The sequence below is a fragment of the Temnothorax nylanderi genome, unplaced genomic scaffold (assembly GCF_030848795.1).
Source record: "Temnothorax nylanderi isolate EJ_2023f unplaced genomic scaffold, tnyl_v1.0 TNYL_tig0002_pilon, whole genome shotgun sequence".
In the NCBI taxonomy this organism is placed as follows: Eukaryota; Metazoa; Arthropoda; class Insecta; order Hymenoptera; family Formicidae; genus Temnothorax; species Temnothorax nylanderi.
In genome coordinates, this window is record NW_027249064.1 from 3047646 (window position 1) to 3066801 (window position 19156).

General features: G+C 39.6%; 1 protein-coding gene across 4 annotated transcripts in view; it reads right to left on the minus strand.

Moving 5' to 3' along the window:
• LOC139769436 (uncharacterized) overlaps positions 1-19156 on the minus strand; it is a 126252-nt gene that overhangs the window by 66248 nt on the left and 40848 nt on the right. For all 4 annotated transcript variants that reach the window (XM_071700518.1, XM_071700488.1, XM_071700509.1 and 1 more), the window contains one exon: positions 12010-12072. The gene's annotated coding sequence lies outside the window, so the exon portion shown is untranslated. The remainder of the gene's footprint in view (positions 1-12009; positions 12073-19156) is intronic.

The window sequence follows — 19156 nt, forward strand, 5'->3', positions numbered from 1 at the left end:
ACTCCCGCGCCTTCCCGCCCTTTCGATCAGTTGGGCCGGTTCGGCCGACTGACCGCCGAAATGATTTAACAACGTAATTTGCCCGGCGGAATTGTCTCGCGACAAATGCGCACGAATACCGTCGTCCGACGGACGTCATTTCGCTCGAGCTATCGGGGATTTCGAAGAGATTGAGAGGCTGAAGTTCGGGTTGAAGCCTGCTCGTTCGACGCGATGTGATATACTGGAAAAATAATGATTCCGTGAGTCATTAGAGAGCGAGGCGGGACGCTGGATGAAATGGAAATCACATCGATTAAAACGACGAATTAATTAGAGGATTATAAAGTGCTGAGCTAGAGTTTTGGCTGAGCGTTAAAAGCAATATCGCGAGTTGCAAATGACATTACAACATTTCATATTCAGGATTAAAAGTATAATATAGTATATCTTCTAAAATATTTAAAAGCAGAAAGTTTTTACACCGAGTATATGTGAAATTCAATTTTCGTTTTTAACACCCCGACGCGGACGGTCTCGTTTTCAACGCATTATTGCAATTTCGCAGTTTCGCCAAAAAAAGACGTCGGTCTGAATTTGACAGGAAATAACCATAGCTCCATTTATCATCAATTTTGAGACACCGTGTGTGTTCCCATGGGGGGCTTCTGGCATTTTGCATGCTTTCTTCCTTTTTCGAAGAAAAAGAGAAAAAAAATAGGTCTATGTGCCGAAAGGAACAGACATAATCGCCCCATTTGGCACACAGACCTATTTTTGATCTTAGTCGCTCCCCTTTGTGCCAATATGCTGTTTCAGTTTCTCTGGGACCCTTCAAAAATTACCGTGGCCGACGTGATATTTCACGCCGTCATGTCTAAACTATCGGGACTGACCCAGTGACCGTTCCCGACAACGGAAGGTCCACGATCTTTTCTACGCTTCATTATGACATTTTAGTGTCCGTCGCGTATAATAATTACGCGTACGAAATAGTAACCGGGAAACTACTGGGTGGCACGGGTAGATGCGAAATATGCCGGCCATGCGAAAATCCGAGACACCCTGTTCGAGGCACACCGTGTTCGTTCGACTAGGCAACTAACGCAGTCATGTGTATTTACATGGGAGATTTACGTTGCACGCCGCTACCGATCCCCATTCGCGTATATTCTCGGTGCATTAGCGTTGAGGTTGCTGATGAAGAAAACGCGGCGGCGGATTGACCCGTGGACCCCTTTTCTTCCGCTCGGTGACCTTTGCACAGCCGTATGATTACGTTCCCCGTTATTTTTCTAAACCAACGAAACATCGAATCTCTATCGCTTTCTCGTCAGAATCGCGCGTTATTCAAACATATGATTAATACATTACTTACATTACATGAAATTTTCATTATTTACACGATTCTCTCTCTCTCTCTCTCTCTCTCTCTCATCTTTGAAATTAAATTTGCATGCTGGAGCTTTATTTTCTTTATGTTTGTTTCCATAACTCTTTCCCAAGCTTTTCGACTATAATATTACGCGGGATGTTTCCGCAACGTCATGCTCAACTTTGACATCGTAAAATAACATTAATCGAATTTCGTAATTACTCACAATATTCGCCGTCACTTGAAAATGAAGAAACTTTCTTGAAGAACTCTCGAAGATCTGAAGTCTTAATTTGCGCTTTACGTTTACTTTACAAGAACTTATCGCAAACCTCAAATTCTAATATCTCAAATGCATCTCTAACACGATTTATAATTAATTTTTAACTTCATAAAAGGCTATCAATCTATATTTCATTTCTATTTGTCGATAGGGGAAACGCCACGGAACGAAAATGTAATTGGAAAAATTTACAAACTTTTCCAAGAGGTTAACAAGACGTAAAATACTTCAGAGCGAGTTGTCGATACAATTTCCATTACTTGGCGCATACTGATTTGTCGCGCATTGTAAAATCGACACCACGATCTTGCGGCTATCTTTTCAAGTTCTGCAAATTTGCTGGGGAGAGCCATATACTATACGATTCGCGATATCAAACGAAATAGTCGGGAAGGGATTTTCGAGGTGTCGACGTGAAATATACGACATGTACGGGCGGAAACGTATGGGAGGGTCTCGTATACCTACCCTCTTGATTTAGACACGATGATTCTTGCATTTCATTTTGCAGTGGCGCGAAAATCGCGCGTATTGGCAACCGGAAAGATTTATCGAGCGGTGCGGGCACCTGCTATCGATAAATTATTGGAATTGTAGTTGGCTTTGGCATAAATAAATTAATAAATTACCGCGGCTGTAGCAGTAATGATTACAGCGGTTTGGCAAACAGTGACATTTTAACGTCGCGGTGAAATTGATGATTAAATCCAGCGCGCGATACGAAGGCAACCAGCGGAGAGCCGCCGCCGTCCCTCTTTCAACGTAATTTTCAATGGGAAAAGAATACGAGTAATTGACGTGCGGTTCAAGTTCTCGTTCGATACGCGGAAAAGATCGATCTGAAAGTATAATTTATGGAAAGTTCGGGCCGCGCGATAAATTCCTGAAATTCTCTTACTATCCCGTTTCATAGGGATCCTTCGCCTTCATCCCGCAATCCTACATTCTCGTATTTTCACCGATTCCCCATCGCTTCCACGCCGCTCGTTCGTCCATGTCTGTTCCAGCTCCAATTTGTGACGTCCGCGTTGGATTTGACGAATGTTGTGCAGGGGTAAACGACCCGATATCTCGAGATATTGGTAAATCGAAGATATATATACATATATATATGTCGATATATATATGTATATATATATATCGATATATATATCGATATATATATATATATATATATATATATATATATATCGTCTTCCGTGTATCTTCTCGCTTATGGAAACAACGTTTCGCTTCACTTGAGGCCACTTAATCTCTCTCGTTAATTTTGCACTACGATATAATGCTCTCTACGAGCGCAACCGGGTAACCCGCGACCGGCATTTTCCCCATCTATCTCTCTCTCCCGCCGGAGCAATCTTCCCGCGAGCATCGAAGCGTGCGATTACGTTTCACTTCATTCTTCGCGTATTCCGCATAGCGCAGAGGTGCGTTTATGCAGCGCGAGCGAGTAGACCCGTGTGAACGAACTCGGTGTGAACGGAATTTTGAAATTGTGTATTCAAGAGTGACCGAACCTCATCCAGCATAAATCCATCGGATTCATGGGATTCCGATGCGGATCGAACAATTCAAGTTTGACATTTTGTTACTCTGGTATTAGATAGTAATATCCCTTTAGTTATACATGATATACGCAACATGTTCTAAAATCATATTATATCAATGTGCTTCATGAATAAAAATTAAAAAAAAACATATCGTAAAAAATATAATCTTTAAAATGTTTTATTAAAAAATTGTTGTAATGAAAAAACGAAAATAATTTCACTTCACTTATAATTTCAAAATGCTCGACTGTTTTCCCATTAAACGTGAAAGACACTAATTCTTTAATTGAAGACCAATTCTTTAATCTAACATCTCCCTGAGATTGTCAGATACTCCCTCGTTAAATTTTTATCCGTTATAAAGCTATGGAAAAAGAGAGAAAGAAAATATATCGTACAAAAAAGTGAATACGCGACAGAATCTGATGGAAAGGATCAATGCACTCGCTGAAATTAAATAAGAGCACAAAATTCAGCGCCAAATTCAATCTTCCGACGATGTCAGACTTTGCATTAAAAGGGATAATCGGTATTTTAGACTAAATGATTAAACAAAATTATTTTCTTTGTTATAATTAAAAATTTTTTAAGGGATAAGGGATTTGAGTTGGAAATGTTAAAATTTTAGAGGCAACAAATTTCAAATATGCGCGGTAACTCGAAGCGTCCGCAAGAGAGAGTAACGTGGAGATGAAATCAGTAATTTGTAAGTTCCAATTTAAATGTGAAAGCTTACCTAAGGTATGTCTTACAAATTGCTGATTTAATCCACCCTAATTCCAAAGACCTTGAGTTATCGACGTGTTCGAGAGAGACTTTTCATTCCTAAATTTTAACTCTGCAGAGACAGTTGCGCCGGCGCCTAGCCACGGCACTGTCCAATACCTCGGAGAGATCCTTCTGGAGATGAGATAGTCACGATCCGTCGTGAAATTTAAAGAAGCTCCAACGGAACAGAGAGAATATAAGGAATCGAGCTCCGGAAAATTCTCATTGACGAATCGCGCCGCCGAGCGTAATCGCAAACGGTAGTTTACCCGCGCTGACAATTGATTAGACTCGGGATAATACAGAGCTCGAATATACTGAGAGAGAAGAGAAAGAGAGAGAGAGAGGGGAAGGTAGAGAGAAAGAGAGAGATACTCTGTTCCGATAACTACGAGTCGACTATGCTGCGCATATAATTACGTTTTCCCTCATCCCGCATCAATTCGACGTAGTGCCACTCCATCGTAATTCGTTTCCTACTTTCGTCCTCCTCGAATACTTCTTCAGCAAGCGCGTCCTTACTCTTTCTCTCTTTCTCTCGGTCACTATATAGACAGACCATTCCGAGAGATAGAGAAAGAGAGAGGCGTACCGTGCATTTTACCGCGACTGCAAAATTTAATGAAGTCACAGAGAACGGGAAAAAGCCCGTATCAGCATCGGACGTAATTTAAGGAGGTCAGGCTACGTCCGCTTTGTGCACATTCACCGAGCGTAATTCTTTATTAAATATTTCCGCCTATCACTTAGGATTTACATTCGGCGACATGATTATAGGATCGTCGTTTCTTTGCAAAAATTGCTGTACCTTATACTTGAGCCTGTAGTAGTTTCCAAAAAATTTATGTAACTGGAGTTTTATGTAAGTAATGTCGCGGAAATACTTTATAGCTTATTGCAAAATCGATAGTTGCTCCAACGAGAAATTCTTTTCCGTTTACAATTTGTAGAAATGGTGTCGTGCATTATTCTTGAAATATAGCGCATCTATGCATTAGTACATACGAATTTAGCATATCAAACTTGTATACAATGCCGCTATTATACCACTGTATATCGTATATGTAAATTTGTGAAAAAATGTTACAGAATAAAAATGCTGAGATCTTGTCGTCCCTGTCGTGCCATTACCGGCAGCTTTAACAGAGGAAAATAACTAAAGGAACGATTTTTCGTGATTTTTAATGCAACCACGACCGCATGTAAAAGCAAACCAGGTCATAACGAAACGATTTTATTCGTTCTCACAGATTCAAAGGGGAGTATCGAGAATTTTCTGAACTTTGACGTGGCTCGCTCATAAGATGCGAATCGCTCGCTCATGCGAGAATCGTCGCGCTTTTGCTTTTGATAAAGCCCAGCGGCAGGATTTTTAATACCGCTCCGTTGCCGCCAACCATCCACCCATCTACCGTCCTTGTATGAAAACACGACTGACTCTAGGAACGAGTGCGAGGACCACTTGATACTAATCACGATACGTGACCGTCAAAGTCCGCGCGCGGTAGATCCTCGAGTGGACTATTGAATCGTAAAAAGGAAATAGAATCAAAGAGAGCAATTAAAAGCCGACATATCTACCGGTCTTCATACTTTTATTTCCCTCCCATCTCTCTCTTTCTCTCTATTACTATCTGTCTGTCCATCTACCTATCTACCTGTCCAACTTTGTCTCTCTCTCTCTCTTGCTCCCCAGGCCTGCCCTTTCGCTGGCCTTTCGGACCTTTGCATCGTCCCTCAATCAAGGTGCCCAGCGCGCGCGCACACAGATACGCGGTATACATGGGCGTGTATGTGAGAAGATGCCGCATCCGCGTGTGTACATAACCCGCCGGGATCCTTCCCTTGTTAGAAGTCATTTCAAACATTTGCTATATCACGATCGCTCGCTCGCTCGCTCAGTGCTGCTCAGCCGATGCGAGCGTTTCTTGCTCGCGTGGTCCCTCGAGCTAGGAGAAAAGACGTCCGGTCGTCGGAACGAGACATCGATGGTCCCTCGACACGAATTAAAGACCCATTCGCGATGCTGTACCTACGGTTGGCTCCGCTCGCTTCTTCTTGCTTGTCGTTTCTACGTATGCGGCATGCGCGGCGATAGGCTAACGAGCGTCTTAAGTCGTCTCGTAAATACGACGAATCATTCCGGATATTAGTCACAGATAGGAATCCTTGGAAAGTTTAAAACGTTAATACATTCAACTCCTGGAGTTAATATAGGAAAATTTTTGTATAAACACGTTGAATATTGCAGTGGGTTCATATATCCATATTTTCAATATAATTTTCTTATTACATATTCCAAAAATTACTCTTTAGATGACAAAATAAATATTAAGTAACTTTGACCGTACTTATATTGAACCATATAGACAGACCGTGGCTTTTTGCCTGAAGAACTTTTTGCCTGAAGAAAATCTTATTTTCGCCTACATTTATGTGGCCTATGCTTGTGTCCAATTGAGATAGTAATAAATTTGTTCGGATATGTATTTATATATATCTAACGACGGCGCAATGCTTGATCACGGGATGCTTTCCAAATTTATTTAACTTAATCTGTATATTATATAATTAACTTTATTTAAAATTATATATGCCGAGCTTGTGAAAAATAGTTTTGTAAAAGATTTTAATATTCCAAAATTAGCAAGACTTTCAAAGAGTTTTCAAGTCTTTTATATTTGTTAATATGCCTCTCATAAGATTTTCAAGACTTTCAAGAATTTCTGTGTGTGTCTTTGAGTAATATCCAAAGTGATAATTCGAAACTCTACGCTCACTGAATCGCTCGAGGACTTGTAAAAATGAAAATAGAGTTATTAGGTGTGTGTCAGTGGTCAGGCGGTTCCCCGATGCGTCCTGGATGTATATTTTAGATTATCCGGATTCCCCGTTCCCTTTCTCACCCCCTTTCGGTCCGCTGTCTTCCCTGAATATAAAGGAGACCTACAGGTGAAAGTGTGCCCGATGCACAGCACCAGCTTAGTCATCCTAAATGTGTCGTCGGACCTCGAGTAGGTAGAACAATGCCCGGCTCCATGCGTCACCCTCTTGTCTCATAGTCGCTGTCTCTTAGAATAAACGCGCTAGATGCTCTACGTTAAGAAGAGCGATTAACGTTGTTTGCCCTCTCCTTACTGTTTATCCACTTAAAATAGAAGATCTTTCGAAACTAATTGCAACATTAATAACTGACTGAGTTCAGTGGAACAATGATCTAACCCCGTTTCTACAAAATTAAAGCACTAAATTTAATTTTTCGAAGTTTTAAGAATACTCTCTTTCTAAGTATTAATTATAATAATTAATACTCATAAGATCTTGTTCTTTCACCTCTATAAAATTCTATCTTTGTAATAATACAATTTTAATTAAATCAGGAAAAGTTATTTTTAAGTTAATGCTAAAAGTTCTTGAGATTAAAAGATTTATGTTGAAAGATTATTTTTAAATCATGTATTTTAAGAGAATTGACTTTGAGATTTACTTTAATTCACGGTATTCAACTGCATGTAGGCGAGCGCAGGCGTAAAATCCTCCCGGGATTCGCAAAGAGACTCGCGAAGAGTCGAGGAAGCTAATCGCGTATCTATCTCGTTTCTCGTCGCGTCATGTTGAGACGACAGACACCCCGCGTAATTTATCGCACCGTTTACATAATCGAAGAAGCTGTTGTTGGGCGAAACATATACATTCGCAGCGGGATGCATGTTTTGTCGCGATTCGAGAATGCATTCTAGATACAAAAGGAAGAGGAAGGGAAGGAGATGAGTAATCGTTGGCAAGATATCATTTTTCCCAAAAAATGGGAATGAAGCATCGAATAGCCACCAACACTAACTTTGAAAAAAGAATCTACTATTCAACTATCCAAGCGTAGAAATGCATGTCTCCCACACAATTCAACGAACAATACAATTGTATGTATTATCATATTTTTTCTTATGGATGCTACTGTTAATGGGATATATATCATACATAAATATATATTACGATGCACTGTTAACAATTATTTCAATAATTTTAAATTTTTTATGTATTTTTCATATAAAATTTTAATATATATCTAGTTTTTTTCTCAAAGAAGTTAAATAATTTTGTAATTAATTTTGAAAATGATTTAAATCTTAACTTTGTTAAAATAAAAGATTCCGTCTAAATAAAACCAATTAAAAAATAACAAAGATTAAATATTTATTATTTATTTTTAAGCGTGCACAGTTTAAGTTATCAATATGTTATAAAACTTTATGTTAACCGTTATCGCAGTTAGACCTTTAAATTTTTGCAAAAGAAAAACGTTAATTACGAGATCGTTAAAGGATACAAAACCCTTATTGTGATAACATTCTGAAATATACTTGTATACGCAAGATAGTTCAAAGTGGACAGCTTGATTGTCAAACAAACAACGTTTCGCAAAGAAAACGGTGGAGACCTAGCCTTAATGAATCTAACAACAACGGACGACCCATCATGTAACTGTTACGCTATCGAGGTAATGGACTATGATTGATTCGATAATGTAGACTGTGCTATCTTCGACTTCAAAGGTTAATTAATTTCCTAGATGATGATAAACATTGCATTAACCACCTTCGCAGTTACGAAGAAACCGCTCGAGCACTTATGACGCATGAAAAGCGGGGTAACTCAAAATAAAAAAAAACAAAGCTTCCTCTATGAGGAAGCAAAAATAAACGTTTATTTTACGAACGTGAAATGCGCCACTTGTTTTACCGCGTAGATTGATTAATGTAGTGGATTTTCGGCGAGCTCATTGGACGTTTGCCGGGGATTCCCATGAATTATAGACTGGATATTCAATACGAGTGCCAAGGATATTCATCACATTTTCATACCTTTTTTGTAATATGTAAATGAACTTGATTTCACTTGTTTTCACAGAAATAATCTTCATTTTTCAATCTTATCTTTATTTTCTACTCTATAATCTATATATATATAATTATACAATAATGATAATTTTAATTATACAGACATCTCGACTTGAATTCACAATTATTTTGTCCGCACTCATATTGTTTTGCGCATTTGAAATTTATATCGTCATAATTTTATATCGAAGAACTTTAATTCTTGATTAAGCTGAAAGATTTTTGATATGTCATATTGCGTGATTAAAACAACATTCCTCAAACACAACGATATTAGCTTGAAAAATACCGGGAATATTGCCACAGAGGAATTTATAATGGATGCGCAATTTAAAGAGACGTTAATAAATGGGCGGCGGTGTAAATATTGGGTTAAAGTCGGCAGTTTCGAATTCGATTTCTCGAATGTATATCGCGCTACGCGGATTGCGTTTAAAATTGATAGCCCGATCAACGACACCCGCCTCCTATCAATTGAATCTTCTGATAAATTCCCCATCTATCTCGCGACACGCAACTTCCACGACGCCAGCGTACCAACAACTCCTGCATACGCCTGAGTCAAATAATTTCTCGAATTGTAATGTCGTCGATAAATCAATCCTCGTCGTTCTCATCCACGACGCAATTGTCTTTGACAATTGTATTCGCGGGTACAATACCGTGTTAACACGCTCGAAACGCTACACGTCAATTCGAACGTTTTACTCTTCGCGGAGCGGCAATTCTTTAACATGGCGTAAAGGGCCATTTTTTAACACCTACATACACCCACCCTCGGTTTTTACACTCGTTTTTAATTACCTTTCTCCTCACATTGGAGTACGAGCTTGGCTTTGCTCATTTATGTGGCAACTCTGCGAGCGAACTAAAGGGTAAATAATGGACTATACAGATAGTGGTGCCGCGAGAGGAAATACAGAGGAAAGTTTCCACCGACAGTTTAAATTTCATTAAAATAAAGTCTATTGAACACGATTCTTTAATAATTAAAATAACAAATTAATAACAGTAAAATAATTACAAACTGTTCAAAGGGCAACGGCAATAATAAACTGCATTTTACTTAAAATGGAATAAAAGAAATCGATTTCCAAAGTGGATTTGTATGCGAACCGTGAGTTAATTTCGAAAATAACTCGCGATAGTTACTCCCCAACGGGCACGTAGAATGACCGTTCAATATTTAAATGTTTAGCTCGACTTTCCGGGCTCCGGGTTTTATCGCGAATCGAAAAGCTAACAAAAAAAAAGCATAGCTCTCTCTCTCGAGCGCGTTACAATGCTCCTGTGTCCATTCTCGCGCGCGACTGAAAATGTTCTCTTTCGCCGCGTTAAAATTCCGAGGACCAGTAGTCGCTCTTTGTATCCGATATATATCGGGAGCGCACCACAGGATGCATCCGGGAGAAGCCCGGAGAAAGAGGTGCGCAAGGTGGTACAATATAAAATCAACCGTTCATTTAAATATAAACGAGCCGCGTTGGACAAATAGGTTTCGTCGGAACGATGAACACGTTATCCCCCGCGCCTCTAATTCATGATCTTCTCTCGCACCAAGACGACGATACAATGCCGTGGCATCATATATAGCATAAGCCATATTTACATATCTTGATACATACACATGAGAAAAATCGATGGCAGCCACGATGGCCAATCAGAAAGCGGAAGGCAGGCTCTAACGCACAGACGTTGTACGTGTACGCGGCCGTCGCTCCGGATATGTGGCATATATAGGGTGTCCCAGACCTATCAAAGAGTATTCTAGAGGGGAGAAGATAGGGGAATATCAGATGGGACAGATATTGTAGAGACAGCGAGAAACGATCGTGGCTCCTTTCAGAGAAATTTAAAAGTTTGGCTGATGGTTAATAACACCTGTGTTTGTATCATTTAAACGCACATAAGATTCGAATTATGAACATGTAGCAGACGTCGTAAAATAAAATATCTAATTTTATGAAGCGAAGATAGAATCGGTATTCCGTGTTTCTACCTTCTATTCTACGATACTTTCTTGATTACGTTTTCTACGGAGAAAATATCGAGAGACATCTTCATTTATCGGATATCATTTATCGATATTATTTTTCCAATTTTCTAAATTTCCATTTCTTGATCAGCAAGCTTCAAATAAAATTGTTATTACGATAAAGTTTGCTTGAACTTAATCTAAAAATAGTTTTGTTATCCAAATCTTCATATCAAATATTTCTGAGAATATAATCTGATGCTTCTTTCTTATTTTCAATCCATACGATATTGAAAATATCTTTTTACTAATTTTCAAATCAAAATTTTGCTAAAGTTTACTTAAGATTAAATAAGAAATATAATTTGTTTCTATTTAGAACTAGTTCATTATTTTATAATCTTTTAATATCTAATATAGAAAATGTATTTAAAAAACTTAATTTCATATTTTTTATCAATAGTACTGTAATAGTACTAAAATACCATTAGGGACCTACATACAGTCAAGTACCTTACTGACCGCCTCGCTCGCGTTTTATGCCTATTCGGTCGTGCGTTAAATAGTTCGTCGAAAAAGGCACCTACTTAAGTCCACCTTCTCCCTCTTTTCACTCCCCCCCCGGCCACTTTTATCGGCTTCTGTCGTCGCACAAAACCGTAAATTCTCCTCACATTTCATACAGAGAAATAACGAATCGCTTGTTTCTGAGAACGGCGATACACGGAAGGAAGAAGGCGCGCTGGGGAACCCAGGGGGAGATCAGGGTTTATCGTAAACGACCAATTTTATTCTCACCACGAGAGCTATTCGTCGCGCGAAGACGACGTAAAGACGTCTAGACATTATTATTTAGGAGGGAATCGGGCTGCAACGAGAGAGAAGCTTGCGGCTATCCCACGGGAGATACTCGATAGAATGGAAAGGAAGAACGTGTCATGGAGTTGGCTATCGATGCTTAACACCGGGAACTACTATCGGTTATCGCCCATCATCGAAGTCGGAATATCGATATTAATACTTGACGCTAAAATATCTTGAGATCTATTTGTAACGTTTAATTCGCGTCTGACTTTCATAAGATTCGTGAGTAGACAACTTAGCATTTTATATCAATAAAATCGATAAAACAGTATAAACATAATACTAATACTTAAAAGATTAAAGAGTTAAATACGAACCGAAGTGATGGAAAGCGGAGTAGAGTGAGAATATCCAAGTGACCAAAGCGAAAAAGCCAACATCTGAAACAAAAACATTACATACGTTACAAAAATAGAAACATCGTATAATATTAATTTGTAAAATATTAAGTCTTAATAAATCCAGTCTTAATAAAAAAGAAAAGACATTAAGCTCTTCTCTTTATTCGAAATAAATGCTCAGTTTGGAAGAAATGGAACGTTACTCGGAACTGGAACGTTACCCTAATGGATGGTAAACCACCGATATTTTTCTGCCCATCTGCTATTTGCCTATCTATTCTTCTGCATCATACCCCACTCTTATCCGATAATATCACAGGGCAAAGCACCACCGTGTCTCATGAATTGACCATCGAGCGTCGGCCCGCCGCGTCGCGTCGTTTCCGAAATATCGATGCTCGGCGGAGGGTCATCTCTATACGTTCCATCCCCGGCGTATCGTTCGGTATGGTTAAGAAAATGATAGTTCCCGGCGCGAATCGGCGGGAAAAATGGAACAGCAGGTGCCCGCGCTGGGCTACGCAGGCAATCTGTCAGTAGGTGGGTCCGTGTAATCGCGCAGCGCGCCAATTCTTACGTTATGCGTTGCGTGCCGCTGTTCTCCGGACGATTTAAACTTTCCACGTCCTCCCAGCGGTGCAATTAGGGGAGGAAGCAAAATTGGCCGAGTTTACCCAACATCGACGTGTTTAACATTCATTAATTTACCAGGTCCATAATTTTTCATTTAAATTAAAATTATACCGCGCGATACTTTGCAAGAAGAAGCTTCACGTACGTGTGTTGTGTGCGAGGAGAAGAAGAAAAGGGAATGGAAAAAGCGACAGAAGACGCAATTTAATCTTTCGCGACCAAGTTGTTGCAAAAATCTTCGTTATATGATGCTTCTAAGTGTTTAATGTTAATGATGTGTTATGGCGCGTTCGAAATGATATAGAGGGTGAATCCTGACCGTACGGCAGTATTTCAAAGGGTAAATTTAGAGCGCGAAATAAGAAGAAAATGTTGTGCAAGGTATATAAGGAGATCCTGCATAAAGAGTTAAATGCTAAACATGCTCCGAGCCACTTAGTTACGCCCGCCGTTTCCCCTCTATCCCACCTCCTCGCGTGTGGATTAGAGCACGCTAAGGCGGGCACAACAGTTACTCTTTTTTATCCGTCACGCTAAAAGACAAAGGCATTCGAGCAAGACGCGTATAAATTTCGGCCCAATTTTCAGGGATCTGGTCGAGAGAGACTTATGATCATGCAAATCCCGCGCGATCGTTCGTGCTCGAAGGTCGGCCGTTTGTTAACGAATATTTTTCTTGTCCCGCCGCCGCGTCGCGCGAAACAAACGATCTACGACAGGTATTGTATGCGACTCAACACACGTTGTCGGCATCCAAGAAAAAATCTGTGTCGGCTCTTTATCCCAGGTCGGTTAGGCTTAGCTGGAATAATCGCTTTTCTGAGGAAATCCTTGACACCCATCGTGGTCTGCTCTCTGCATTTCAAGATTGACAATGGCTCGTTCCAAGATTCAAAGATGGTATGAAAATCCGCAGTTTTGTGCAAAAAGCCGCTTAAAATTCTTCCCCCAAATGGTATATACATGTGTACGAGTGTGAAAAAAAGGAAAAACTCGCCACTGCACTACGAATTTATGAAATATTCACGATTGTTATAAAAAAAACTCTGAATATACCTGTCTCTCTCTTTCGCAAAATTCTATAAATAAATAATATTCGCGAAATGAATGCGAGCTTTATAAAATGTAACAGCGGAAAATATTTATATCTCTTTCTGCTCAATCATTACAGTGAGAAAAAGTGAAGGAATAATTTTATTTTATTACAACAATATTATTTTATTAGTGGGTTGACACTGTAAGTTTCCATTTTAAAAGTTCAGATAAATACTACATTCAATTTGTATAACATTATACTACACAGTAATAATATTTTCCTAAATAATATTTTTATTCTATGTAATTAAAAAATAAAATGCAACAGATTTCTCTGGTTTTGTCAGATAACTTATTAAATTAAATATTTTCTCTTTTTAAGGATTCTCAAATGTGCTTAGCTAAATAAATATTACAAATAAAATACATATTAATTTAAACATACGCATATTTCTTAAAATATATAATAGAGAGCTGACTCCACACGATGATTTCTTTCAGAGATATCTCATATTCTTTTATCATTTATCTCTTTAGGGCATTAATAATTTTGTGTGTGTTGGGAGAAGGGAGGAGGGGGAAGAGAGAAAGAGAGATTTGTAATCATAAATAATTACAATATAATCAATCGCATTAATGATTAATAGCATACCAGTAATACTGTATGTGTTATTAAGAAATATATTTTGCACATTATATTGATGCAATCACTGACAGTGCACTGACAAATGCACTCTCTAATAGATCAATTTATAATAGTTGACTTTGTTAAATCGAGAATCGATTAAACGTGTTGGGTCTTCTAGATGGTAAGAGAAGATTATCATTGCGATTAAATTCCCGGCTCTATCGCTCGATCAAGAAACGGCATCTATGATCGTGTGTGACCGCTATTATTGCGGTCTACCGTCCAGCAACCGTCACGCATAGCTACGCGCGCGTAACGATCGTAGGAGACTTCCGGAAAAGAAAGAAAACTCGGGCAGCGTAATAATCCCGTTGGAAACTACGGATGACTGTGCGCAATTACGGTAATGCGGCGCAAAGACAGAGGGAGAGAAAATAGAGAAAGAGAAAAATAACTGTAGGAGGGACGAACATAATACCGAAATAACGTAGACAGTTTTAAAAGAAATTAAAAAATTGATAAAATATCTTTCTTCTAATATTCAAGCTTAATTCTCAATAACATTTACATAAATATAACATTTCAGTTACTTTAATGGTTGATACGAGTTAATATATAAAGTCGTCTGACGTAGCGATCTCTTAATTATTTCGTGCAAAATAGATAAAATTATTCTTTTTGCAGAAAGAAAAAGAGAGAGAGAGAAGATCGAGTAGAAACATTTCTCTTTTGAATGGTAAAATTCTTTGGAAGGACACCAACGGACACATATGATGCACACCGGCGCACAAATTGGAACGTGAAAAATGTAAGAGACAGGCTTAGCAAGCTGTTCGTCACTCTTCTGCTTCCGGCGTACACACACGTGTTCGTCGTCGATCTTTCTGTCTTCTCCACGCGACCGTGAAAAAGAAGGGGCGCGACACATACACCCCCGAGCTCTCGAGAGCTCGGCGCTCGGCGGCTCTCGGTTCTCTCGCGAGTGAACTGTTACAGCAGTTGCAGCTGAATATTACATCGCGCCGGCACGGTACGCGCAATTGGACGTCGAGTTTCCCCCTACGTACGTACATACATGTAGCGCTTATGTCGAGCGTTATCCCAAGGCATAACTCATATACGTTCGCGCGGACGCGCAACTCGACGCCCCGCGCACAACAAACTTACGAGCAGCTAAATGTTTGCGTAGTCGCGGGAATTAAGGATGCGCAGCACTCCTCTCCTCTTCTCTCATCTCATCTCATCTCGGGGCTCTAGCTGAACCGAGCTCTTGCATAGCCGGGGTCGCATCATGCGCCCGCGCCGGCCCCCGGTGTTTATGCTCGATATTACGGAAGTTATGTCGTAATAGCGTTTTAGTTTTATACCTTCTGCGCCGTGTGTTATCTCTCACACCCTCCCGCTTCCTCTCCCGCGGTACCTGCTTCTCTCCATCTCGTGTCATTTTACGGAGCGATAAAATTACAAAGTCGAGTGACCACCCACCAGACGACTATCCTCCGCCTCGTGGATGTATTTATGGCCGCGATAGCGCGCGGCAGTCGCGGCACTGGCCGAACGGACGAGCCATGAATCCACCACCGCGAAATAATCATTTTCATCTGTCGTTTTTTATTGTGGACCGCCGCGCCGTTGCGCCGCGCGCCGCGCCGACTGTCGCGGATCGACAAGCGGTGAGGTAGTTTCCCAAACCGCGATTGCCAATTTTTTGATTGTCGCGCGCGCTCACAAAGGGAGGTACTAGCTGTCACTGATGACAGATTCCGTTAAATCGGAAGGGCGGAAATATTCTCTACGGAGAAGTCGAAACGTGTCGGTTTGAAGTTGAGCGTTTTGCGCCGATCAATCTCGGAAATTTGTTCACCGACATTTTGAAATAGAGAGAAAGAAAGAGTGATTGCGTTACATATTTGGAAATGGCATATTGATTGAATGATGTTATGCAAAAGTGATTTAAATAATCTAGTAGGTTTGATGTAAAATATAGAATTGCACTTTGTCAATTCAATTATCCACGCTCGATTATAACCCATTTTAATCAATTTTGCAGGTTTTTAAATTTGTAAATGCACAACATTGTCTATTATAGCTAAAATTTGATAGAAAAGGCATAATAAACTGACTTTTTCACATCAAATTGATTAAATAAAAAAGTAAAAAATATCTCAGACTTGTTTTTGCAGCTATAATTTCGATAATTCAATTTCGAAAGTGTCATTCTACATCAAACAGATAAATTTAAGGTCGACTGTTCCACAGAGATATGGCATATGAAAAATTAAATTACCGCTGAACCTGACGACTAATTTTCTTGACTTGTGTATCTACCTGATTGATCAGGCGTATGCTGAATATATCTTTTTTTTTTTCATACATATGCAGACACGATCGAAAGTTCAACGTTCTGCGGTTTAAAAGTTCATTTCTTAGTTACCGCAGTACATACAGTGCATACAATACGTTACGTTCACATGCGAGCGCTGTTAGCGACAGAATTTGTCGACATTTGACATAAAATATTTAATATAAGAGACTGCAATTTTATTAAGATTATACATGTATATGTATATCGCAGAAGCCAATGCCAGTTTTCTACTTCATTGTTTTCAACATACTGTTTTGTATAAAAGTTTTAACCTTTAACCTTTTTGCGATGACGAAACTGACTGATAAACGTTATCACTCTACAGCGCAACGCGCTCGAAGAGTATCATTCTTTTCCTTAGAGTATAACTTCACACATGAACTAAGTATAAATATTTGATACTAATAATTTTGGTATATATAGGTATGTATATTATTAAGAAAAAGAAAGAAATGCGTTTACGAGGATGTTAACTTCGCGAAAAATTTTTAATAAAAAACTATTTCTCTAAATAATTATTTTCTCCAAGTCACAGAGGATATCTAATTAAAGTTTAGAGAGTTACCCAATTTGGAAAGGTAGTGCGCAGCTTAGGGAATTATTTTCGGAGGTCATGTTTCTCTATCGTGCCTTGTCCGTTGCTGCTTTTACAATGTAACGTAACACGAAAAAGTTGTACTTCTAATCAAAGTATCGCGTGTCACAAAGCTGGATACTGTTCCTTGACCTTCTTGCTTCGCTCAATTCTATTTTGTAACGCGTGCTCTTATGATGCCCTGTGAATACGCACGCTCTACAATAGATAACGTAAAAAGTTGTGAATTAAACATCTAATTAAAACATCGCATGCAGTAGAACGGTACCGTTGATCGATTTCCTCGTTACGGACGTCACACTTCATAAAAATCTCAAGTAGGACGTGCCTTCGTCGCGACCCATTTGTGACTGCCGGCTCTATGCGGCAATCACTAATGAAAATGATATCGAGAATAGAGCATTGTGCGACACGGCAAAAAAAAAACACGCGGCAGAAATCGATTAGCCCTGACAATCCCTCGACTAACGGCGCGCACATCTCTCGAGAAGAACGGGCCGAGCGGCCGAGAGATAGAGAAGGAGAGCATCGAGAGAAGAATCGGCGAAGACGGCGCTGGAAATTATTGTTGTGATTACACGTTCATGCCGGACCAGGGGTTCCAACCGCAGGTATAAAGGGAAAACGAGAACGAAAAAGAAGAAGAGAATCTTGTCCGAGGATACAATATCCTTGCGAAACGTGCCCGGATTTTATTGAGAAAAGACGAGAGAGAGAAACGCGAGAGTCGCAGGGAGAAAGCGCGGCCGCGCGATCTCCCGTGCTACCACGGTCCCGCAGGCCTTAATCTCGTCGATTATTTCGTTTGGGGATGCCGCCGACAGATGGTGGGTTCGAGAGAACGAGAGAGAATCAATTTCAGGGAATCAGCCCCCCCGGGCTGCGTTCTGCCGCTCGCAGGAGAAGAAGGGAACGGAAATGCCGAGAAACGCTGAGGAGCAATAATCCTGTGTGCGTCCGCATTGGCAAGGATGCCATCCTACTCGCTGCCCTTCTTCACAAGCGAGAGAAAATTAAAAACTTAAACTGCTGATCGCGATGCTGCGACAGAAATCAATTTCAAACAACGGCACCTGCCCTTATATAACTCAGTAAAGCTTTCGTGTAACTTGAAAAATCAAAAAATGAATAAGGGACTCGACACAACTTGACTATTATAATAACATTGTTACAATAATATTTTTAAGATAAAAAGCTATGTAATTGCAGGCTCCAAGACGAGGAAAAAAAGAATAATAAATATACTTTGCATAAAATTACGTTCTTTTCACGTAGCTTTTTAAAAAAATTTATATTTACGCTACTTGATTGTTACAAGATGTTCATTTTACCAGAGCGTTTCGTAAAACTGAAATCTTCAGAATTCACGATTTCGTATGTAATAAGGGACTCGACGCAACTTGACTATTATAACAACATTGTTATAGTAACATTCTTAAGATGAAAAGCTATGTAGTTGGAAGTTGTAAGACGAGAGAAAAAAAGAATAATAAATATACTTTGCAAGCTGTTTAAAAGATATATATTCGTAATACTTAATTGTTGCAAAATGTTCATTTTACAAGAGTTTCGTAAAACTGATATCTTCAGAATCCACGATTTCGATGCAACGATCCAATATTTAGCTTTGATTTAAGAAGCCAAACATAGGTATGTATATATGATACTGACGAAATCAAACGCAGACGCTGTCGAAATTCGTTAAATATTTGCAGGTTCGGACTGATCCATTGTCTCGGTTTCGCGACCCACTGGTGGATTACTCGGCGGTTATCGATTATTATATTAGCGTTCCGCGGGCCGCACGCGCACCTGGGCCGTCCGAAATCAATTTTTCAAGTTGTCGGCATGCTTTTATCGAGGATGT